Consider the following 24,268-nt stretch of genomic DNA (forward strand, 5'->3'; position numbering starts at 1 on the left):
CTGTATGCCTTGCTTCATTCCAGATGCAAACCCAGCCTTCCCTTACATCTTTAAGTTCATCTCTGCATAATTCTCCTCACCATTAGATTAATGAATGAAGTGTTTCCAAGGTACAGATATATACATGCTCCTTAATTACAGGAGTCAGGCTGAAGCAGATCCCTTGAACACACACCTCCTGACTAAGATCTAACCCTGCACACCCAGCCCTCCCCACACACCCCTGGGTATCCCTGCCACAGCCTGGAGCAACAGTGCTTCCCAGCAACAAGTGTTCCAATATTCTTGATCGAAGTCATGTCTGCACTCTTCTCCAGCACCATGCAGGCGTTCTTCAGGTTAACCAATTCTCTGGGAGCTGGATTCATTGTTTGTGGTCCCCATGGGATTGCTATGCTGCCAGCCACAGCTCAGTAATGGCAGCTGTCAGACAGGACTCACACTGCTCTCAGCCCTATGAGCACTATGACACTCTAGCAGCCATAGAAATAAGGATGCAAAAACAACAACAACAAAACCAACACAAAACCCAACAACCTGCAGCATCTCACCTACAGAAATGAAGCCAACCCTTTCTTTGCACAGGGCCATCAGCACCGATTCACACCCGCAGGTGTCAAAAGTCACCCTGCAGTGTTCCCACATTGAGAAATCCTGCACAGGAACTTGCCCTACATCTGCAGCAACCCTTCCTCCTCCAGATCAACCCATCAGTGCTGCAGATCACACCAAAAGGCATGGGACAGGGGCAGGAATAGCAGCATGCCAACACAAAGGGCCAGGTCTAATAGCACAGCACAGACCCCAAACCTCCCTGAACCCACAATGCTCTCTGGTGTGAGATGTAAATCACCTCCTGCTTATCATGCACTAATCCCCCAGCACTCAGATTCCTACCAGGTAAACAGGGCATCAATTTAAACTGAGATTTAGAGGATTAGGCTGCTCCAAAGTTTTAAAAGGCCACCAATGGCAAGCACCCTCCCTGCTCCTGCAGTGCCTTGCTGCGGGCAGCAGCACGCTAGAGGGCAGCCAGTGCCAAGCTGGGCTCCTGCTGCCTCCCAGCAGCCACCAGAGACCCTCTGCTAGAAAGCAGCAGGCTGCTGGCTCTGCTCCCCATGGCCACCAGTTGAGCAGCCAACAGGCAGATAGCACCAAACGTAACCATCTCTCATGGGAATGCCCACTCCATCACATGTGCCAGACAGACAACTGAAAATCCAGCCCTAACACTGGGGGATTTGTTCTATTTCATGTATTTATTTTCTTGGTAAAATCTTACTGGGTTGTCATTGATTCTGTATGGCAATTTATTATCAAAGGTTCATTAAGGTTGGGAAAGACCTCTAAGATCATCCAACCATCACCACCATGCCCACTAAACCGTGTCCCAATGCTATTAGGAAATACACTTCCTTAAATCACTATTCCCATGGAAACTTCTCCCCCCAAGGTTTCAACAACTTTGAGTAGGACTAATTTACCTCTATCATCACTTAACCAGATCCAGTACTTCAGACAGATTCCTTTCTGATGTCATTACACGAGGGACCACAACCCTGCCCCACAGATCCCCGCACTCATCTGTAGCCTTTCCCCACCCATCCATCTCTCAAAGGCCAGCAGAGCCCTGCAGAACCCAGCCCCACACACAGCCCAAACCCTGCAGCCAGTGCTGCTACAACCATTGCCTTTTGATGGACCAAATTCAGATCTGCTATAGACCAAGACGAGATGAACTGGTACATAACAGAAGAAAACTGCTCTCAAGGAAAGGGACAATTTAAAAAACAGCACAAAAAGAGCCTTAACAGGATCATTTTCCTCTGTATTTTACAAGCCACTCTCCACTCTTCAAGGCCACCATGGTCCCAATTGCACACCTGAACAAGCCAGATCAAAGGTGTCTTTGCATCTAAAGAATGAAGTAATTCTCTGAGCAATTCCCTGTGAGAATTAGTCCTCTTCAAGGCCACTACACAATTAGTGTACTCCTGCTTTGTGTATTTTAAGAGCCTGCCCTGTCCGTCTGCTTCTGCGTCAGCAGATTTTCAGTGTGGGGAAGCCATGATTTGTTTTATAAGCATTTTGCCCATCTGTTCCTTAATTCTCCTGAAATCACAGCAAGACAACAGAGGTCATGCTCTGCTCTGTTGCTAGAAAGTCAGCCCAGAGCTACAACGCTATGGGAAAGCACTCTCTGGACACAGCAGCACATGAAGTCATCGTTAGAGGCACCTGCAGCAGCTTCAGTACTTGGGCAGAATGAAATCCAACCCCTTCCAGAGCTATTTTAGCTCCGCTTGGGCAAGGATTTCCACTCAGACACTTGCGTATAGATTAGAAATGAAAAGAAAACCACCAACACACCAAGCCCATTTGTTGAGTTAAATAGCATCCCATCCGTTTTCAAACGATGCTCTCATGCCAAAACCTCTGCTGGGATTTTTATTTTATTTTCCAATTCCAGTAATGCAACAGTGCATATTGATTTAGAAAGACTGGACAAGGCTAAGTAAGCAGGATGCAGGGGCAGCCAGGAAGAGCTGCAGAGAGAAGGGACTGCGCAAAAACATTGCTTCATTACTGGAAGATCAGAGAGAGCCCATCTCCTGCCTTGCTTGAATGGCAAGCTTCCCACCAGTTGAAAAGGGAGCCTGAACCATTTCTGCCATAAGGAAGTCTAGACAAGTCTAAATACAAAAAAGAAAAACTAGCCCATGTTATCAGGATAACTTTTATTCCAAAGAATGTTATGCAGTATGCACTTTATCTCACTGAGAAACGTGGCTGCATTCCAGGTACACTGAATCTCCTCAAATTCCACACATTCTGGGTGGGTTTCCTGGAAGTCCCCCCCAGCACCCTCTATAGGGCAATGCAGAACCTCCGCAGCCCTGGGGTACACAGCAACCAAGCCTCATTTCTGTAATGGTACAAATCACCAATCCTTTCCTTGGAACAGGACTATTTTATTATCTACAAGCCAGAAGGAAAAAAAAAGGAAGAAAAGAGTACAGGGAAGGGATTAGTGTTAGAAATTAATTAAAACATAATGCCCAAACAAATGAGTTACATCCCAGTTTATTCACTGCATCCCAGAGGGAGAATATCCTTCTTATCAGAGCAGCTGAGAAAGTGAGGACAAGTCTAATAAAAAGGCAAGCTGGGCTTCCGAGAGTTGTTATTTTTAACTAATTCTCCCTTTTTGTTCCATGTTGTTTTAATTAAAGGGTTGAGATTGCATTAAGAGCCCAAGCTTGCAGTAGCATTAATCTGCAAAGCAGTGAGGGTTTGGCTGAAGTCGCCAAGCATGATTTCTAAAGAGGTTGTTCTGGTGCACGGATTAAAGCACGTTAGGCCAGGAGAGAAAAGCATCTCCTCAAAGCCAGTATCTGTCATACAGATCAAGTCATCTCCTTACCTAACAGTCACCCCATTACCAACACATTATGCACATTTTGCATTTTATGAAGTGCAAAGCATTCATTTCAAGATGAAGCAAGATTTCAGTTTCAAAGGTCCTTGTGAGAAATGCAGCACTTTCCACAAATGACAAAAGAGAATCTCGGAAAACACACAGCTGAAATGAAAAGGGGAAAGAAGGAAGAGGAAGGCAGTCACAAGCAGAAGCAGCACCTAACCACAGTGCTAACAAAGAGCTGTTCAACAGACAGAGCCCATCCCATGGGCAGCTCAATGAAGCTGCAGGAATCTGCCCCCAGAACTCCCCAACATCTCTATTGGACATCACGCAGCCATCTAGCAAATCAAATTAACACTACCCCCCAAAAAAAACCCTTGCTTTGATTAAGTTGCTCAGAGGGAATGACATAATTATGGGATAACAGACAAAGCTTTGTCTGGGATAAGAACGCAAACAAGCGAGACACACGATAAACTGTCACTTGGATTTCTTTCCATTTGCCTTTGGAGCTTCACATGCCCAAGATTTCCTCAGCTACCCCGAACGCCACAAACCTACCAAACAGGAGAGCATCTGCTGCAGTATCAAAACTCCCAGAGGTTGGAATTCAAGATGCACAAAGAGAAAATGAAGCCAGAGAAGTCTACTGCTTGGTAAAACAGCAAATGCTGAAGGTCACCATTCCCCATCATTATCAGGAAGGGCGGGAGTTTGAGCCTCCTGAACAGACAGCAAGGGCGTATAAATTTATTTTTAGGGCACAGACCAACCACTAAATGATGGGGTCAGGACAACAACTTCCTCCAAGGACTGACCAGCCCACAGTTGATCTGTATCAAGACAACTGTTAGCTGACTTCCAAGCTGTAAATTACTTCCATCTGCCTTCGCCCAGACTGACAGCCAAGCTCCTGGCCCAAGCACAGCCCCCACCCACAGGCAGCCCTCCCTTCCTTCCACAGCCCACCAGGCATTCCCTGTTAGAGGTGCACATTCCAGTGCTGCCCTGCAAGCAGATTCAAGCAGCCCAGCCTCTGTGCAGCACAGAGGAACATGGGGCCAATGGGATCTTTCTTCCCTTTAGTGGAAGGTGAGAGGACTGCTTTACTGCTTCCTCCCTAAGCATCAGTGGGAGACCAAGGGCTACCCAACCTTGTGGCAGAGCTGACCAGCAACCAGCAAGGGCCCAGGTGTTTCCCACCTAGGGACTGTTCCCAGGAGCTGCTCCCCATCCCACCCCACCTGCTCCATCCCTTCAGGGAGCAGAGCTCTGTCCTTGAGAGCTCCTTCCCAGCTGCACACCCAGTGCTCACCAAAGACTCCTGCTGCATGTTCTGAAGCACTCAGCAGCCAGAGCAGAATGAGAACAGGGGCTGTTCTGCACCGGGATGGCAGTCCTGGAGAGCAGGATATGATGTGAACAGGGCTGAATTACAAGCTGATGTTCAACTTCACTTCTCTATAATGCTTCTCAGAAGATCAGATTAGAATTAACATTTCGTGACTGAATTGTCACAAAAAAAATAGTAAGAACCACATTCTACAGCTACTCCTTTTAATAATAAAGTATTCACAACAAAGCCACTTTCCTATTCCATTTCCCTGACACATCACAGGCTGCCATGCACAAAACAGTGGCATAGCAGAAGGACATCACCACCTGCATCAACTGCAGCTGCAAGTGGTAGTGCTGGTTTGTACATCATCCCTCTGCTGCTCCTCCCACAGCTGGTTCAGCAGTATTTGATCTACAGAAATCCCTGAAGGCAGTTGTAACCCTTTCAGCAAAGACAAATATGCTCAGCTTCAGCATGTGAAAGTGGAAGTGCTTCCTCAAACCTATGTACCAAGCCAAAGCAGAAAACACTTGTCTCAAAGCTAGGCTGTAATTGCTCTTCCATCACTTGGAAGACCTTCTCCTGACCCTCCCTTCTTCCCCTCTTGGAGGAGCAGAGGCACAGAGCAGCCCGGCCCTACACACAACATGGAGCTAGGAGCACAGCCACATTTGAGCCCACTGCCCCATCCCATGAGCAACAGACACCTCCAAGCTCTACTGCAGCAGGGCTGAAAGAGCACACACAACACAAAGCCTGCAGTAATCCTACTTTTGCAGCTAGTTTTGTTATTCTGTGTGCCAAACGCTGTTGGAAGGACTTCTGACGTAGGCTCTAGGTCCATTTAACAATCCAACTAATCACTATATTTCATTTCTCAGGCTATTAGAATGTAATGGAGCTGTGGCTCCCTGGTGCCTGGCAAGACCTGTGCCAGTGCAGCAAGCCCACCTCCACCAGCCAGGTCCCAAACCCAGTGTATGTCTCAGGAATGGGATCCCTGCTCTGCCCCCAGCACCTGGAAGGGACAGTTGCCCACTTCTTCATATTCCCATTTCTCCCAGATAACAGAAAACCACTTAGATGACACGTGTGCATGCATAAAACGAGCTAATTAATGGCCTCAGCCTGGATCAGTGAAATCAGCACGCCTCAAGCAGCGATGCAGCAGCTCCACATGCTGTGCTGCCAGACTTGCTCCTTCCAAGCAATCCATAACCCCTCACCAGCAGTTAGCTCCCTGCTGAGAAGACACTTCCAAAACCCAACTCTGGGAGGACTTGGTTCAAGCCAGAAGCACCCAGAGCACCTGCAGCAGGGCAGGAACCAGCACTGCACCCAGCAGCAAGATGAGCATCTGCCCCAACAGACAGAAGGATGGGCACAGCATTACAGAGGAGATGACTCCTTGCTCCCACTCGGTGCCCATCCAGTCTGCAGGCACAGAGCAAATACTCACCAGCCATCCATCCACATGTTCTTCATACAGACATCTAGTCCCAGAGGTCATCATCTTTAAATTCAATTACAAGTCTTCCAACTGCATGGAATATTTCTTCCAGACAAGATAAAACAATCGAGTTTTAACTACTCATTTTTTTATTTGGATATGGGAGCAGCACTTTGCTGTTTCTCCATCTCCTGCCCATATAAGCCCATCTCTGCAGGGTCACAAAGCACTGGGTCAGCAAACTAACTGATGTGACATTGTTTTGGTGCTGCTGGGCTAAAGGAAGCCACATGCTTCGTTATCTACAGATGCACGGACCCTAGTTTTTATCTGGTTATGGATTTTTTTTCCTTCTCCAAAAGGTTTAAAGCAACAAAGAGAGCACAAAGGGAGAGGTGGGAGGACTGCAGCAGCACAAGGAAGATGAGGAACCTGGGCTCCTGCTTTTGATGCTTTGATGATCACGTCATTGCAATTACTGTGTTGAGGGCTGTGCTGTGTCACTGGTAAATAAATCATCTAAGGGAATTAACTGTGCGGGGAGTTTGCACCACAAGTCACTGCAGGTAAAAATGATAAGAGAAGTCACAGCACTTCAGAGAGAAAAAATTCTAACATACCAGGAAAACGGAGTAATGTATACTTGGAATCATTGCTCTAATAAACACAGAGCCTGGGTAGGTGCCTGAGCAGGGAGGATAATGGAGACTGCTCCAGCCACGCAGCTTTGGGGAAATGAAGCCATCAATTAATCATGTGTACTCGACTGCAGACACAAAGAGGATGAAGAACCAGAGAGAATTTGTCTTCTATAGGGAAATGTCTGGCACTCAGCCTTCTGAAATAGCCCCTCCAGATACTGAAGACAGAATACAGTAGTTATCTTCATTTAAAAAAAATAAATCTACATACAATATTGCCTCTTTTTCCCCGTTCTCCTACCACAGTAAATGAACTGACCTGTAAACACAACGATTACACAGACCTGACTGCGTCTAAGAGTGATCCAAAGTAAAACACCATCCTGAAATACCTGAGAATGAACAGTTGATTCAAATCCCCTGCCATGACTGATGCCTGTTTTATAGGTGAGCAAGCAAACCCACAATGGTTAAGCAACTTACCCATGACCCCACAAGAAAGCCAGCACTGGTGGCAGGGCTCAGGCTGCCCCATGGATCTTTGGCTATTCTGGACTCTGCAGCTTTACCTTGTCCTCTCCCTCACGCTTCTGCTGTCCCCCAGCCTCAGCCAGGTCTGATTTACCCCAAGCTGCTGCCCTCAGAACCTCCATCCATCCCTTCTTCCACACACTTCCAGCCCACAGGCTCCAGAAATGCTTTCTGCACGCCTACTTTGCAATTCAGAACATCCTTGAACTCCTCCATCAGCTTCATATTTGCCCATAATCCCCTCTGGATCTAAAGTGTTTATACAGTATTACTTGCAAGATTTAACCCAAAGATGATTAATTGGGTTCTGTGATTTTTGGCTTCATTTTGATTTCAAGGCAGAAACAGAGAGCCTGGATTTCAATATCTTATGGACCTTGCCTTGTATCAAAGCATTTATGAGTCTGATGAACTGATTTATAGCCCTGAAGGAGACTCAAGGTTTTGCTCCACTTCTATCTACCCCCTCACTTGAGCCCACCTAGCATCAGTGAGAGCACAGTCTATAACCACACTCATAATAACTACATCATGTTTATTTCAGAGCAAAACCCAACCCATCCCACTTGCAACTACTTAAATCTCAGTCCTACAGCAGAAGAATGAGCTGCAACAATGCCAGCCAAAGTGACAGCACCCAGCAGCGTGAGCAGCACAGCTCCTGGCTCTGCACCCACCTACCCCAGGGTGCAGGGATGCAAAGAGTTTGCTAAAAGCACGCAGCTCACAGCTGATGCAGATTCCCCTCAGTCCTCCCAGGGGAGGTGGCTTTGTATCTCAAAACCTGGCTCCTGCTCCACATGAAACCTTATACCTGGGATGAAACCCAATCCACTCGAAGACCTCTCTGGGCAAGAGCTATTGGCTAATGTCATCATCTTCCCTGCAAGAGTGGTGTTTAATATCAGCGCACCTTTGATTACCTTTCATTCCTCAAAACAATGTAGCAGCAGAGAAGCAAGTCGTTCCACTCCCATGACCATGTATAACAGAATGCTCCTAAAGAGTAATTTGTCAGAATAGTCAGGAAAACCTTCCCTACAAGAAGCCTTACTGCATTCGAAGTCGCACACTGGTGAGCTGTATCCAACACGGCAATCTGAGGGCATTTCTCATAGCACAGTACACCTTCTCACCCCACTAAAAGCAACATGAGAAGCTGCCCACTGACTTCCTCCAACACAAAGCCTCAGATACAACCCAAACCAATTCCATGACAGCTTTGCAATCTGGCTGTGTTGCACGGGGTCCACGCAGCACCTCTGCATAGCTCAGCACTGCACAGCCCCCAGACACAGCTCAAGGACCAGCAGAGCAGGCACACAACAACCCAGCTGCAAGATGCATTAGCAGTTCCCAGACCCTGGGAATGGCCTTGATCATTATTCCCTGCAGGGACCACTTTTGCAGCAGAAAATGAGTTTATTATTTATAGTAGGAAATAAAGAGGCTCTCTGCAGCTGAGAAAGCCACTTTCAATTTTGGAGATGTCTTGATACAGTGCGTTATGCAAATGCCTTCTACACACACACACACACACACACACAGGATTGCCACCATTCTAAGCAAACTTCCCAGTGTTTAGACATAATGACAAACTTTTTCCATTAACTTCAACAGCATCAGGGTCTGAACTTTAAGTCCTCTACGTGCTTGCAATGGGTGACAGCCAAGTTTGCTGTTTCTGCCCCAAGTTTTCAGAGCTCTCTGGGCCACACTCTACCTGCCCACATTCTTGGTCAGTCAGCATGATTTGATCTGCAACCACTAATTCTTCCTGCAAACAGCCACTGGATGGCTAATGTCCTTAGATTTGCACTGCTGTATTATACAAGCAAGAGGCACGGCTAGCTACAAGCGACTGCACTTGTGTAGCATTCTGTGAAATAGTTTAGAAAACTGAGCACCTATTAAGCTCCCTGGGACTTGATGTGAGGGTTTAAACTGTTCGTACATTTGAGAACGAGTCAAATAAGCAGGACAAGTAGACACCAAGCCGCGGCACCTTGCCAAGGTTCTACCATCTGTTGCCATTAGCTGTCAGTGAGATCTTGGGTCTCCCCACCAACTTATGAAGCATTTTGCTCCTTCATCACTCAAGGGACAGCTTTGTTTAAGCATATCAACTCTCCTAAAGACTGCTTGGCTCCACTAGAAGTTACCTTATGTACCACCCCTCCCCTTCAGAAGGATCTGGGAACCCAGGACAGCGCGCTGGTTATGGGAACACACTGATGGCCCCAGTTACTCAGCAATAAGTGATAGAGTGACTGTGTGGATTTCTAGGCTGGACAGAAGGACATTTTGCAGGAGAAGGAAAATTTCCCAAAGTATTGTTCCCCAGGGAAAAAAGAACCTTAAAAATATCAGATGGACTGTAATAATGCTACTGTTGAAAAGAAATCAGGTGATGCAAAGCAGCACAGATACAGCCAGGTGTGCCCCAAACAAGGATCAAGTCAGGAATGTAAAAATCCAACCCCTCTTTAATGAAAACACTAATCACAGCAGGGCTATAAAGACTTACAATCTGTAATCCAGGATCCTCACCTTATTTTAGTGTTGGGTAGCACAAAGCCTTAAGGCTCAGCAGCTCCCAGGGGCTCTATTTCAAACCAACCTTACTACAGGGAATTGTTACACAACATTTAAAAATAAATAGTGCTGGGAAAAAGTCGGATGACTTTACAACTCCCAGGCCATGTAAATGCAATGAGCAGCAAGTGCAAATTGGGCCAGTGTTCCCCAGCTCTGACCCAGAGAAAGGCATTCTCTGAAATATATGGAAGAAGAATACCAACTGAAGGGGCAGAAAAAAAAATATAGTTAAAAATCCACAGCTGGTAAAAGAATAGGAGTAAAAAGAACAGGCATGGCTGTGGTAGAGTAAAAAGAGGAAATACTTCATTTTATTCTAAATGGAGAACATTAAAATACATACAAAATTACACACAGTATTCTCCCTTGGGAAACTGAAGTTTATGCCTGGTCTGCACACGAGGATAACACAGCTGTGACAGAGCAGGCCTGTAATTAGGTCTCTGTTGTGCCATCAACAAACACAGCCCTTATGAACATGCATCCCCAGAGATGCGAATCCCACGCATCCACAGCTGAGAGCTCATCCATCTCCCATTTACAGCCTTACCATCCTCTGCATTTCATTTTGGGTTTGATTATGAGATGCTCACAAGAATCTATTAAGTAGAATGAAGAATGAGCAGCAGAGAAAACCAGCAGCAAAGATTGTGCTCATCTTTGCCAACAGCACTGCAATGTTCTGCTTCCCAGTGGGGCACCAGGTGTCCCATCACTGCTTTGGAGGTCTTACACTAATTCTGCGTTGCTCTCACTGCAAGTTCAAGGAGGGGAATGATGCCACTGCTGAGGGTGCATGTGCTGCAGCTGTAGCATACAGCTTGTCTTCTACCAGCAACCCTCTGACCTGCCAGGGATGCAGAGGTTTTCCTGGGAGCACATCGTGCCTACATGCAGTACATTCCTGCTGCAATAAACTTCCCCTCCTGTGTACATGCACAGCTAGGCATAAAAACAACTTTTTTGTGTGTCTATGTATGTTTTGGCTCTTTCCTCTGCAGGGAGAGCCTAAAATGAGGAGGGAAAAGATGACTTGAGAGTGAAGATAAGAAAGCAACAGAAAAAAACAAAGACGCCAAGGGAGCAGGGCTGTGGATAAGCTGCCTTCCAGCAGCAGAGATCTCCATACCCAGCAGCATCCATAGGAGCAGCATGCACACACCAGAGTAATGCGGCCATAGCTCACAGAAGCATCACCAAACAACGATTTTCCTGCCTGCTGCAAATACCTCCTAGTATAATTCAGCAAAGACACAGAACGGTCTGTCATATTTCTCCTCCTACAGAGCAGCAACATCATTTTATTCAATGGTTGTTCATTGTTAAGTTGGAGCTGACTTAGATTTTCTCTAAGAGAGCTCACAGGAGCACACTGCTTGGCCAGATAACTCCAAATCGTTTCAGATTTCACAAAGCATCTCTGATGATAGCACCTCAGCAGCATCCCCTGTAACAGCACCGACGTGCCCGGAAAGCCTCAAGAATTCATATTCCATTTAACACCACAAGGCATTAAATGATCAGCTTTCAGAAACACAAGGACACCAGAAGGCAGCCTCCTTACAGCGCCGCTGTGTCATCGCAGCTGCCTGCCCCAGTGGCTAGATAGGTGAAAAATCCCACAAGCAGCCAATGCAGATATTCCTGCATGCTGGGCAGCCCTGGCATTGCCTAGTTTGGATTTTTCCAGTATTTGAATCAATTAAAAATTGTTTGCCAAGTGAACATTTACGTGATACTGATTGAAGCCATTCAATCTTACCTATTAAAAGACCAGCAGTGCTTATTTCATGCACGAGTCTGCTTTTTCCCCTTTATTCAGGGATTAAGTCTTCTTCCAGCACGATACAATTCTTACCTTTCCCAAACAGACGTGAGAATATCGGGTCTTTACCCAAGAAAGCCTTAAGTAACTCAGTACCTGAGCTCTCAGCCACTCAGATACTTTTGGACATGAGCTCATTTCTATTTCAAATGAGAGTTGAGAAAAACTTTCTCGGGAAAAGAATACCCAAATGAACACACACGGCTTTGGTAACAGCAGCCTGAACACCTCCTGAAGCAGCCAGAGCTGCACACTGTTGGAGACAGAGCGTTGCTACAGCTTTCATTGGGGAAATAATTTTGTACGAAGTTTTCATCACCTTCAGAGTAGCAAACGGAAAGGGCATTTAAGACGAGAAGCACAAATTTCACGGTGCACCAACACAGCAGCACGGGGCTCACAGCAGCCTAAGCGTGATAAATCTCTTAAGCCTCTGGGCATTTGCACAAAGGTAAGAGCGCTCATTGCCTCTCATTTAAATGACCCCCTAATGGTAATGATAATGGTTCATTACCTAAGAAACAGAGCGCTTTGCTTTGGTACTGTGTCCGACGTTCTCAGTCCGTAGGTAAAGTCACCAGACCTATTTGCAGGGCACATAGAGAGCCATTCATGTCTGGATCCCAATCCTTCCCAGCCTCACTTACCCCAACCTGCCCCCACACCACCCCACTCCTCTTCCTAGAGCCCACTGCAGGTGAGGAGCTAATTCACGACAAATCATTAGGCTGCTGTAACCCAGGCAGCAGCAATTCCAGCTGTAACCTTCCTAAATTAATTCTTCAGAGACAGCACCCCACCCTTGCAAAAAAGGTAATTAAGGATTCTTTAGCCTGCTCCCAGAAGATCATAAGGCAGATGCTGTCAGACAGGTTTGCTTTCTGTTATTACCAATTTTAGTAGCAATTTTTTTCCTCTCCTAATCCCATTTTGAATATCAGGTGCTCACCCAGACTCATACTGAAATGAAATAAAGAGGATTATGGTAACCACCCAGGCAGCAGTGCTGCTTGAGAGGGAGCTCAGAGGACGAGACAATTAACTACACCATGATTAATTTTTCTCCCCAAAATTTGGAGGACGTATTCCTCCAAAGTCTCTCATCAGCCTTCCAAATATTTGCTCAAGTTCTACATTATATTCAGTTCATTTCCTAAGGGAGTGATGAACATGCAGAATGCATCCCACTGCTAAACGTACTCTCTAAAACCTGGGTAAATACTGGCACATTCCTGCCCAGCTCCATCAGTGAGGGTTCTGCTCTCACAAGCAGAGCTCAAGGAACAGCTGGCTCTCACCTTGCTGCCCTGCTTTCACTAAAACCAGAGACACAGCATGACTGATTTTATCCTCTGCTTGCCAACACTGTTAAACCCTCACAGGGGACAGTCATCTCACTCAATGATTATCCTAAAACGTTATTTAGAGAAAAAGGGTGGCTGTGACCATGCCAAGAGGTTCCAGCACTTAAAAAAGAAAAAAAAAAAAGCAAAAAAAAAAAGCCTTAACATGAAAGGGCTAAGCTTTATATTAATGAAGCAATGTGCGTGTTCTATTACTCCGTTCTGAGTCCATTTATATCCACAGCAGATTTAACCACTTTGCAAGAGATCCTGTACTGAGCAGCACGAATGGTTAGAGGTACCTGAGCACACAGAGCTCGCAGTTCAGTTACAGGCCAAAAAGCAAGGTACAACACAATTCTCTGCAGAATTCCCTAACATAGAGCAAATCCAGATCAGGCATGTACCCGTTTTCTCAGCTTTCTGCTGAGTGCACAGGGCCTCCATGGAGCATGGCTGCTTGTGCCCAGACCCTGCAGTGCACATCTCTGTGTCTCCATTCAAACCTAGCTATAGACTATTTTTAAACAATCTCTGCATCTCTATTTTGTATGAAAACAAATGCAATTCAATTTAACATGCACCTGTTAGGAACACTGGGAGCGCAGCGGTTAGGAGCGTCACCACCTCATTTTCAGAGGAGGTATCTCAATAACAGTGATATTGCTCACCTGTAATAACAACACTGAGAACTTACTGCACAGTGGTTGGCTTGAAGGTAAGTTTTGCTCCCATCTTGCCCCACTCTCCCCCCCAGGTACACATCACAGCTTCAGAGAAATTTCTTGCTTGGAATAATTGCATGCTGAAGGGACAAACAAAACTTTCAAAACCTTTTGTGCTTAAGAAGGGCATAAAGCACCACCAAAAAACACCTCTGAACCTCCCTCCAGTTGAGTCACATACCATACCTCATGCATAACAAAGATGTGGGATAATAAATTGGGATACAGCAAAATAAAAAACCAAGCAAGTCACAAGAAAACAACTGATAGGCATGTATGTACTCAATTACATGAACAAACTTATGGCTCAAACCCCAGGCCAGTCCCTAGGAGTGAGACACTAACACTGAGAAACCCCCTGAGGTCACAGAAGTCCACACACGTGGATCCCACATCTGGTCCCAAGCCACCATCTGCTCCAAAGTCTTGGACATTCTCGTGCTTGCTTTCAGCTAATGTCCTGGTGCCTGGCAGGGACTTCTCTGCAGAATTCCCTAACATGGAGCAAATCCAGATCAGGCAAACACCCGTTTCCTCAGCTTTCTACATTATCACTCCTTCTTATGTTGCACTGAGCAGCTCTCCCATGCTGATGTTTGCACCCACCAAGTATTGCTGTTATGTTTCTTTGCAGTGCCCTTCTGAAGCCTTGCCTACAGGGAGTGAATGCCATGGATGGCCTGAAAAAGGCCTACCAGCCTGAGGCAATGGGCACTGCTGCTAAAACTGCTCTTACATCTGTCATGCCCCAGAGGCAGAGTGCAAGCTACAGCCAGGTGTTGATTCATCTGTTCCAAACTTCTTTGCCAAACAACCTCCCCTTCTGCAAAGCCTTTCATTCTTTTCCAGAAGCATTAGATATCAGTGCTATGGGAAGAGCAGCACCCGGCACCTTATCAGCCATCTTTTCCTGCACTGCGGGAGTTTCCACTCCCATCTCCCCAAGGAGGCACCACTGCCCCACAGCCTCCCCCCAGAGCTGGGAGAGGCCCGGGGGGGGTGAAGCTGCAGCACCCAGGCCAGGAGCAGGGAAAGGTGCCTGGGGACAGCACAGATCTGCTCTCCTCTCCACCCCTCACTCATATGTTCCTACATCTCCTCTCCCTCCTCCTGATCTCAAAGAAGCAAATGTCTTCTGTGAGAAAGAAACCAGCAACTTCTTTTTTGTCAGCGCTTCATTTGCTGTTACACACATTGCATCTGACGGCTCTGCAGAGCACTGCTTCGCAGCCTGATGTCACAGACCCACATGGATAAAATGAAGCTCTTATCCCCAGTACTGCTGGAGAGGTGAGGAGGAGCACACAGCCAGGCACATGGAGTTCTGTCTTCCTCCCCATGTGTGCTTATCTTGACACCAAGCAGTGGAGACGCTCAGCAGCTCCAGCAGTAAGCAAAGCATGCTGCTGTTGTTTCTGATTAGCTGGCACAAGCCAGAACACCAAGGCACCAGGCAAGGACTCCAAGCTCCAAACATTTAAGAGAATGGATTGCAACAATAGAAGTTACCAAGTATGTTAAAAATAAAGAAAACATTAAATGTGATTTCTTGTGTCCAAGCATAGGGTTGAGCCTGCAACTACTGATCTCCACATCCCCAGCACATCTCCATTCAGCTTTCACAGTTCAGGTCTCAACTGAGAAAACACATCACATCTTCCAGGTCTGTTTTCATGCTTCTGAGCAGGTTGCAAAGCAAAGGAGCAGCACAGCGTCTTTGTTTGCTGAGACAAACTGCCACAACCTGCTCCCACACTGCCTTCAGCAGGACCACACAGCACAGCGATGGGCTGGGAGCACAGTCAGACTGATCCCACTTACCTGGAATCACCAGGCACAGCTTCCTAATGACAAATGGTCACTCAGTCTGTTCCTTGCAGCATTTCCATGCTTGCCATTCGCTGTATTCATTTTGTACTTGGTTTTTCTCTGGCTGCTGCTCCCAGCACAGCCCCACCCCATTGCTTTTCTTGACCTTTTTCCCTTAAGCTTCATTTTAGCAGGACAAGACTTCAGAACACCACCAGCATGCAAAAACAACAATTATCACTTTGCGGAGGAAGCACCAGACAGACTGTCTACCACAAAGCACAACCAGAAGAGATGGAGCTGGAGACAACTGCTGAGCAAACTGGGAGCCTGATTCCTGGTGCCACTAAAATCCCATGCAGCCACTTTTTAGTCAAAAGCAAAGATGACCCTCTGATGTATTTGAATAAACATACCATCTCTCAGCTGCTGCCTGCTCCAGACTTCATCCACACAATATGGGAGAGATTGGAAAGCAACAACGAAAAGAAAAGAACAACCCCCCCCCAAAAAAAAAAAAAAAAAAAACAAAAAAAAAAAACAGGGAAGGATTCCTCTGGCAGGAAGCAGAGAAGAAGTGCAGCTTGCCCTAACAAGCATATGACGCTGTGGCAGGGCGTAACTTTTGAAAGAGGAGATGTTAATGCGCTGCTGAACACTACTTCTACCAGGAATCAAAGCTGTACTGGGTTAACAACAACAACAACAACAAAAAACAACACACAAAAACATCACAACAGATGCAGGCCGAAAATGACGGGGTTAAAATTAAATCAACTTCCCAGTGTTGAACTGAAAGCACCATGTTAGCAGCCAAGTTCCATCAAGTCAGTGAAATCTCAGTGAAAGCTCAGTGAAATCAAACAGGGTTAACTCACTTCAGCTGAATAGTTTTTACTACAAATACCTTTGTTATGAGAGCTGCTTATTTAGCAATAAATCAAGACATATCTTATATGGCAGACATCACAGCAGGAGCTGCTGGTTTCCTTCTCCACAGTTTATTTTTTGTACTTCTCAACCTACCACAGACCCACCTCCCTCTTGGACTGGGAGAGGACAATGAAGAAATTCCCATCCCTAAAGGTGATCCAAACAAACAGCTTCATACATTGCATGGCTTCCTATACAACAGTAGTAACAGACCAGTAGACACTACGATTTAAAAGTTAAGCAACATTTGCAAGGGAGAAGTAGGGTCTTCAATCACACAGTGATGCCAGCCCGTACAAACACATCTCTCTTTCCTCCCCTCATCTGCTATCAGGCAGAATTGAGAAAGCCTGTTTTCTTCTCCTTGTGCCAATAATAATCAATTCAAGTGGCAAAGTAGGAAGCTCTGACAGCAGCCTGCTTATGAGATTCTTGCTACCGCCCATAGAACAGCTGCATGCACTGAGTTTGCTGGTGTCCCCAGAACGTCTCAAGTTCGCCAAGATCCATTTGCTTATTAGGTTTCAACTTCCTTTCACCTTCAGTTTCACAGAAAGCTGTTATTAGATGATTCCCCTGTTGTTTAGCAGAGACTCAAATGCAACCCTTATGGTGATCTACTTGTAAGTGCAATGATGGCTACAGTGTGGAAAGTGAGTTATGCCTTTGCCAAAAGAGGCAGACTCACATGGTTGCCATTAGGAAACACTGACAGATAAGTACATAAACATTGCTCAGTGCCAGACAATGCATCAGCCTCAAGGCTGCCAAACAGACACCTCTGGAGCTTCCTACTTCCATGCAGGCAAAGTCAGGTTGTGCTGTAGAAGTGATTAGGAAAGGTCTCTCCTCCAAGCTTTTTCCCTCTGCACAAGATCACAGACATCTAAATCAAGAGCTGCAACTGGATTTCAGTGTGGAGACAACAGGAGTTTAAGAAAAGTTCTATTCATTACCTAAATCAGAAGCTTTTGTTTTGGAAGACCAAAGAAAAGAACAGTCCAGAAGATCCTACACAACATGTACACATCTCTTCTCCATCCCATTAACAAGCACGTTCACAATAGATGCTAGTTGCATTCTAATTGCTGAAGCATTAGATTCTATCAACTCTAAGATTTTTGATGTTGGGGGAAGGAAGAAACATTTACAAACCACTGTTCTTCTTACGGTAAAGTTATACAGCTAACATGGTAAAGGTTAGAAAGACTTCTACTGCAGCACATCTTTTGAGTTGCCACGTTTCACACTCCTTCTCCATACATGGCTTTCATATGTGGCGCAGACACTTTATTGAAAGAGTATTAGCAAAACATTGGTCATTTTGAGTTTGCTTTCAACCAGGTTCAGGCATCATTCCCGCAAATAAAGATATTTCCTTTGTATTAGGCACAAGAGGAAAATCAGTGTCAGAGTTAAATATGTTCAAATTGCTGAATCCACAATCTGGAGCAGTTATTAGTTTGCTTTCTAAACTAGGAACATAAGTCTAGACTTAAATAGAAAGAGCAAGGAGAGATTTGTCTTACAACCAAGGGAAAGCAAGGAGAAAACAGCCAAACATTCATGCAATCACAGCCATCCCCATACATTAGGGACTCACTTTTGGAGATGCTTTTCCAGCTCCAGACACATTTTCCTCCCCTATTGCCTTTGGGGACAGACAACATGACAGATCATGTCATAGTCTGTAATCTTATCCTCTTTTTAAATCTTTTGAGATTTCAGATGTTTTACCTTTAGGAACTGCTTTCTTTATAGCTTTGATTCAGACCAAGCTTTCTTGCACAACAGCTACTGAACATGTACATCTGCTTTCCATAACAGCCAAGAGGGATTCTTGAGACTGATGCAGCAACCACGCTCCTATAACCTATGCGTTTAGCACAGCAATGCCTCAAGAGGCATTATGTCACATAAAATCCATCAACATGCTATGATCTCAGCCTGAGCCTACATTACGGATGGCAACTGCCTTTTGCACAATGCCCAGCCAGGACCAGAGCAGTGACCCTGGCAAGATGCTCTCCTCCTCCTCCCGGCTTTCTAGGCCCCTACCCCCAAGCTGAGTCTGCTTCCAGCTCTAAAGCATCCCCACGTCCTTCTACCACATTATCACCCTCCACCTCTCTGTTACCTGAGCCTTCAGCTGACAAAGACATGAGTAAATCAAGCACTGCCATATGAAAGCACTCAAACTCTTACCTCAATAATAGACCCTGCTGTGTTCTCTCAGCCAGGGCAGGCTGAGTCAAATGAATGCATTTCCAAAATGTCCAGTAATTATTATTACTTACAGACTCTTCCTTTTAAACAAGAGAAAACAGTCTCTGCACCAAGAAAACTTGTCATATGTCTCCCTCTAATTCTCTTAGGGCTTCTTGAGAAAGATGGAAAAAGGATGCAAAGTTCTTTGCTGATGCCCATTTAATCCACCCATTTAAAAGCTATCAAAATACACCGAGAGATTGTTTGCTAATCACAATGGGCTTCGTTCCAAGGGGAAAAAAAGAAAACCAACTGAATGATCATTTACAAATAAAGCTGGAACATGTAGGACCTGGCATTTCAGCACAACTGTGCAACTCTACAGCTCTGAAGTACACCAGTACAGTATCTCAAGGAAATTTTTAAGTGAAACTCCAGGCAAAACCCTGGCCTGAAGATTCCAATTACTTTCAAGAGGGTTCAGATTTCACCATGGACTTTGTCTTATCATTGGATTTTCTTACAGGATTTTTCAAGAACGAAACGCCATGAAAGTTCTCTCTTGGAATGCTTGTGATGATACAATATTTTCCCTGCTCCACAGAACATGTAGAAAAGTGTCTTATTTTTGTCGGAGGCCATGCAACGTATTTTTTGCTTTGTTTCTGCTTTAAAGAACAGGGGAGTTGTTTGTAGTGCAGTGCAAGGTAAACATATTTGTTTCTAAAGCCATTTCTCCTACATCCTGGACCTGAAAAAAATAAAGGATTAATTACATGAAAGACATTCATTTATGGGGAGATCAACCACCCCATGGAACTCTCTTTCAAAGCAATGAAGCATGGCTCAAACATTAGCATGAGAAAAGCTGTAGGGCTTCATGCTTTGGACATATTAGAAAGGGTTTGAGGTACCCACATGCCTCTGTAAAACAGAGCATGGGCAGGTTGTGACAATTTGAACTGATGACTGCCAATCAGTACCAGCTTACTGAGCACATGCACACCCTTCAGACCAGCCAAGCAGTGGCTGAAAGGATTCTCCTGGCACAGCACCCAGACCACATCTCCAGCCACACCTCACCCAGCACTTATGGGATGCTGAGAATCCAGCTGCAAACTGGAGGCAGTGAGCGGCACCAACAGAGGAACAGAAGGACCTCAGTGCCACAGTTTTGTGTATTTGAAGCTCTGGAGGAACCTTGCCATTTCTTGGGCAACCTGTAATGGTTTGGTAAACTGACCAACAACTCACAAGATCTCTGCCGTACAACTGTTTCTTCTTCAGCATCTCTTTGTGCTGAGGTCCCCTTCCTTGGCTTGACAGCTGCTATAAACCTGAAACTCTCATCTGCTCTAATTTCAGATGACCTACAAAGAGTTTATTCTCTAAACAAAGCAGCCACCGCAACAGCAAATCCTTCCCCAACCTTGCAGAAGATATCTCTGTAGGCAGCCTACACAAAACCAAAGGGCTAACTGAAATTACAGCTTGCATGTCTCCTATGTGCAGTCTATGTTCTCCAGCAATCACTGCAATTCTGAAGAACCCACATTTTGGTGGTTTGTTGTGCTGCTTTAAAAAGCAAAAGAAAACAAAAAACCCTGCTTTCTGTGACAGTCCTGTGGTTCAGTGCTATAGGTTAACAGTTGCTGAAAGCATTGATGCATTGTGACTGGGTGCAAGAGGAAGGCTTGATGCTTTCAAGTGGCTTCAACCAAACAATAGCAGATTTGCCAATGGCTTTTCATTGTTTTATTGGATGAAAACTGCTTAGCCTGCTTAAAAAAGAAACATACATGCTCTAAGCCAGCCAAGGAATTGTTCCTATAACTAATCACTGTCATACAACACCAATGGTGAGATCCATGCGATAAGGCCATAGATCATTTACCAACAATGCCCAGTGACCTACTTACTGTGCTAAGCTCTAGACTTAATATTCTCAGCAAACAGTTTAAAGTATGGACCAGTCTTGCAGCATATGGCACATTGTTGGTTTATCTGATGCCTGATAGCAAATGCAGAGGTGCCAGGCCTCTGCCTCCCTTCAAGCAGTCCTTCCTGTCACGACACAGTGAGCTAAAGCTTGATCTTCCTCTGACATCTAGTTAGGCTGCATAACGCTACACCTAAAGAAGAGGTTGCTATTAAAGCTGGGCACAAAATGCTCCACTTGACAGTCAGAACATGCAGCTCTCTGCATATACCCTGCCCATGGCAAGGGGTCAGAACTAGATGATTCCTATGGTTCTATGACTCCAGGATTCTACAATACTCAGCCAGTCGTGGCACCAAGACCCAGACCCAGGTACACAGGGTCCTAAGCCAGAGCTGCCTTACTCTACCCCAAATTGTGTAGCAGCACACGCAGGGCTAAGAACAAGGTTTCCCAAACACATTTCCCAGTTAACCACAACTCCCCACCCCTTTTACTGCTCATTACATTCACGTAGCTGCTGCAACGCAGCATCCAAGAGAAAGGCAGAAAGCAAACACAACACACTGCAACCAATTTGTATGGAAAATCAATTTAGTTCAGACATCTCATTAACCTCCTAACCTGTTCATCTCCCAGCTTTAGTTTATACCATCACTTGCTTGCAAATACATCTGAGACGTTGGCCCACCATCCCCATTGGAAGATGCAAGAGTCACGAACAGAGCCCCTAGATTGCAGAGGACTGCATTCACCCACTTCCTCGCACTCCCTTCCCTCCTCCCCACCCTCCATGATATGCTAAGGAACACAGGGAGAAAATAAAATAGTAGACACGAGATCCTTAAAAATTATACAAGCCCTGCAGTAGGCCTCCCTTCAGCCCCTTCTGCTGCTTTAATTACCAGAAACCAAGGGCAGACTTGCAGATGTGGATGGGCATCAGGAAAATAAGTTACAGAATGTGTCACAGCACAAATCTACAAAGAGCAGTTTCTAGAGATGAGATGCATTCACCACCCTGCTCCAGGGAACAAGGCAGCAATTTCACTTCACCAGCCAGAAAATACCCCAGCTGCAGTGAGCACAAAGCCAGCATCCCCAGCAAAGCACAGAAAAGCGCTCACCTGCATGTTAGACCTCAGGAATTCATTTATCCTGCTGTGTTTTCAAATTTATGGCATTCCAGGGCTTAATGGATTGAAAGGTTTCTGTACAATTGCTGCCTTTTGACTATGATGACATTTTAAATATCTAATGGACTGAAGTGCACTTTCTTAGTAAGTTTTTTTTTTTTTTTTTTTTTTTTTTTTTTTTTTTTTTTTTTGATGTGTTCCATACATCAGAAGCAAACTAAAGAGATCAAGCCTGGCACAGGTGCACCCATGAAAGTCCAAGGAAATCAGTAAGAGAAGTTTTGGCATAGAACAGACCAACCGCTGAAGCTCACTCAGTTGCAGGGAATATAAATCTTGAAGGCAAGCATTGCTAACTCCTGCAGGATAAGCTTTTTTTAAGTAAAGGGCAGCATAACTCAAGAAAGAGATGAAGAAAGAACACAGATGAGAACAGGCAAGAACTGGATGCATTCATTCCCTGTCTGCAAGAACCAGGCACAAGCACAGCACTGCAGTCCTCCCCAGGATGCAGAGCAGCTCTCTAGCTGCTCTAAGGTCTTACCTGTTACAGCTCCACGAAAACCCATTAAAGGTTGGACTTACATCACTGTTGGGAATCCTGCAAAAGTTACAGCAGCTCAGCTGCTCTTTGTTTATAGGATGATGCCCTGGGAAAAGTCAAGTAGTCCTGCAGATAGAAGCTGCCTGTGGGTCAGCACAGACACACAAACCCATCTAAATGGGCCCGAGACCCAACCAGCATGCTGCAGGAGCTGCAGATGGGACACTTTCAGACATAAATTCCTGACCTGGCTTCCCTCTACATCTCCTCCAGTTCCAAAAGGGGCATTGACTTTGCCCCCTCCAAGAATAAGGCATTTGGTCTAAGTTTCCAGCTACATTTAACACAGCTGCAGAGCACCTCATCGCCCATGAGCAGTGTGGTCAAAATTAAAGCCTTAAGTTATTACACATCATTAATAGTGGAGTTAGCAAGCCCAGTTTACAAAGACACTGTGTTACATAAACTGACCCAAGGCACTGCAGAGGCCACCAGTAATCTCCTCCTGACCGCACAGCAGCTTCAAAATGAAGTTGATTTCAACACAGTTTAAACCTCTTCATAGGCAATTGGAGTCAAATTGAATCAAGGCTGCTGCACTTTCCACAGAGGAAGAAGGAGGATTTACTCAAGTAGGAAGCTCTAGACTTTAAAACTCTCTGGGGGGGGAGGGGGGATGGAGACTGATGGGGAAGGTGACAACACATGCCAGCAGGGCTTCTGTGCTGAGAACCTACAGTGAGGGCTAGAGGAAGAGAAAGGCAAGAGGAAGCGCACCAAGAACAATACAGGGAAAGGGGCTATTCTAGGAGAGGGGAGGAAGCAGGGGAAGCCAGGAAGGCAGCCACGGGTAACACAAGCAAAGGAAGCCAATGGCAGGAACGTGTTTCTGTCCAAATGTGCCCTTACACAGGCTGACGAGCCATGTGCCGGGCATAAACACAAAGCTGCGACTCCTTTTCTCTTAAAAGGAAGGGCAGGCACGGGGCAATGGAGAGTGACAGCGCAGCGTGTCCCATCCCGCTCCGCAGTAAGTTAGCGTGGGAATATTCCTCAGACCACAAGCCAACAAACGGCACTCATTGTGTGGCAGCGAGTAAATATTTGCTAGCAGCTAAGCCGAGAGTGAAATTACGGCAGCGACACTAGATTTTTCATCATTCTCGGTGAGGAACCCAATTCTCCCGAGCCCTTCCTCTGTGCATCCCGCGACCCATCACCGCCGGCATCCATACCCCACCGGGATCCAGCGCTCCACGCAACGCCGAACTCCGGCTGCGGGAGAGACCGCCGTTTAGCGACGCCTTCCCGCATCTCTTGCCCCGCTCCGACCGGGCGTGGCCGTGGGGCAGCCCCACGCACGGGGATCCGCAGCCCCGCGGTGGCATCGCTCCGCACCGCGCCCCGTGCAGCCGCCGCCTCAGCACCGCTCCGATGGTCTCCGCTGGACACCCACCGCCCCGCTCGCCGCCCGCCCTTACCTTGGCTCCGGCGGGGCTCAGCGCACAGGGGCGGCCGGAGGAGCCCAGCCCGGCCCCGCCGCTCCCCTCGCATCCACGGCCGGGCCGCCCTCCCTCCCTGCGGCGACTGCTACCGGGGGCCGGGCTTAGCGCCGAGCCCTCCGCCCCCGCCGCGGGGTGGGTGGGTGTTGGAGGGGGCCGGATCCGGCCCGGAGCCGCAGCCGATGCTCAGGTCATGGTTACGGCCCCGCCCGCACAAAGCCCCGCCGCCCCCAGGCACGGCCCCGCTCTCAGCCCCTAGGGGTCACCCCTCGCCCCGCCGCCGTACCCCTTTTCCAGCAGACCTGCCACCTCTTGGCTGCA

The 24,268-nt window shown here is 46.5% G+C and overlaps 1 protein-coding gene across 1 annotated transcript in view; it reads right to left on the minus strand.

The window, feature by feature from the left end:
- Positions 1-24,002, minus strand: part of FRMD4B (FERM domain containing 4B) — a 100,325-nt gene extending 76,323 nt beyond the window's left edge. Inside the window, exon 1 of the mRNA XM_042880837.1 lies at positions 23,927-24,002. The gene's annotated coding sequence lies outside the window, so the exon portion shown is untranslated. The remainder of the gene's footprint in view (positions 1-23,926) is intronic.
- Between the last annotated feature and the right edge of the window lie 266 nt (positions 24,003-24,268).

This window comes from Lagopus leucura, unplaced genomic scaffold (assembly GCF_019238085.1).
Source record: "Lagopus leucura isolate 7727_CA_CO unplaced genomic scaffold, USGS_WTPT01 Super-Scaffold_100028, whole genome shotgun sequence".
Classification (NCBI taxonomy): domain Eukaryota; kingdom Metazoa; phylum Chordata; class Aves; order Galliformes; family Phasianidae; genus Lagopus; species Lagopus leucura.